At 46.6% G+C, this 1675-nt stretch overlaps 1 pseudogene; it reads right to left on the bottom strand.

Annotated features, from left to right (window-relative positions):
• Positions 1–213: 213 nt before the first annotated feature.
• On the bottom strand, positions 214–1091 carry LOC131420679 (ferritin light chain-like; annotated as a pseudogene).
• Positions 1092–1675: the final 584 nt, after the last annotated feature.

Below are 1675 nucleotides of genomic sequence, written 5' to 3'. Positions count from 1 at the left end.
GGGCGAAAAGGGTAAAGAGGGACATTCATATGTTGACGTATAGAAACTAGACTTTTGGTGGTGAACACGATATAGTCTTATACAGAAATCAAAAATAATGATGAACACATGAAATTTATGTTATAAACCAATATTACCTCAATAAAAAAACTAAAAAATAAAAATAGTTAATACAGAAAATGGCCAAATAATATTGGTAAGTTTCATTGGGTCTTTTTTGCTGCAAAAAGCTTTATTGTTTCTATTTGGTCCACAGCTTGGGAGAGGGCTCCAGGGTGGTTAAAAAGCTACCTAGTGGCTGCAGGGAGAGGCTCAGGCAGAAGCTCTGACACCAAGGGGCTGCCGGAAGGGCCCCTCAAAGGCTGCTGGACTGCGGAGGCTCCTAGTCATGCTTGAGGGTGAGCCTTTCGAAGAGATACTCGCCCAGCCCAGCCTGGGGGCCAGCGAGCCTGTGAATGTTGGTCAGGTGGTCGCCCATCTTCTTGATGAGTTTCACTTCCTCCTCTAGGAAGTGGTTTTCCAGGAAGTCACAAAGATGGAGGTCTGAGTGGGCAGAACCCAGAGCATGCAGATCCAAGAGGTCCTTGTTCAGATTCTTCTCCAGGGCCATGGCAGCTTCCACAGCCTGCAGGGTGTTGCCCCACTCATCGTGGGACGGCGTCTGCAAGTCCTGGAAGAGGGCGCGGCCGCCGCGCTGGTTTGCATCTTCAAGAGACACTCCGCGCCCTCGCGCTTCTCCTCCGCCAACTCGCGGAGGAAGTGGCACACGCCCTCCAGAGCCACATCGTCGCGGTCGAAATAGGAGCCCAGAGAGAGGTAGGTGTACGAGGCCCGCAGATACATGTTGACCAGGCGGTTGACCGCGGCCTCCACTTCGGCAGAATAATTCTGACGAATCTGGGAGCTCATGGTTGATGGCAGTAAGGAGCTGAGCTCAAAAAATCGGTGTTGGTTGGTCCCGCCGGAGGTAGAGGATGGCTGAGCGTCGGAAGGCTACAACTGGAAGAGAGGTTGGAAGGTGGTCGGAGGCTGGAAGAAGGGGGCGTCCCTGGGTCTGTTCCGACCAAACACTGTTGAAGCAAGAGAAAGATCCGGAGACGCCGAGCGCGCTGCCAGTAAGTTTCATTTTGCTGGAGTCCTTTCACCTTTTCGAACTGTAAGTGACCTGGGTTTGGATGAAAGTAGGTAATTCATTGTGAAGATGTAAAGTCATTTTATCAATTGAATACTAAATAGCATTCAGTTTCCCGTGTAATTGTGACACCTATCCCATTTCACAGTTGTTTTCTATCTTCTCATTAATCCTAGCCTTTGCTTATTTTTTTCTTCTTCCAAAACCAAAGAACATAACATTTAAGATGTCTGTCACTAGTTCTCTTTTCCCTGCTCTTTGTACATATTCTCATTGCAACACATACACATGTACCTTACTTTGTTGGACTGGTTTCACGTCAGTCTCGCCACTATACTGTCCTCTCCTCTGAGGCAAAACGTGTGTCTTTTGTTTTGAAACTTCAACATCTAGTATAGTATCTGGTATGCAGTATGTAAACAACAATATACGTTGAATGAATCATGATTTTATTTATTTATTTATTTTTTATTTATTTATTTATTTGTGAGGAAGATCAGCCCTGTGCTAACATCTGCCAATCCTCCTCTTTTTTTGCTGAGG

This window comes from Diceros bicornis, chromosome 23 (genome assembly GCF_020826845.1).
Source record: "Diceros bicornis minor isolate mBicDic1 chromosome 23, mDicBic1.mat.cur, whole genome shotgun sequence".
NCBI classification, from domain to species: domain Eukaryota; kingdom Metazoa; phylum Chordata; class Mammalia; order Perissodactyla; family Rhinocerotidae; genus Diceros; species Diceros bicornis.
Note: the sequence above shows the minus strand (reverse complement) of the source record. Positions and strands in the feature narration are given on the sequence as shown.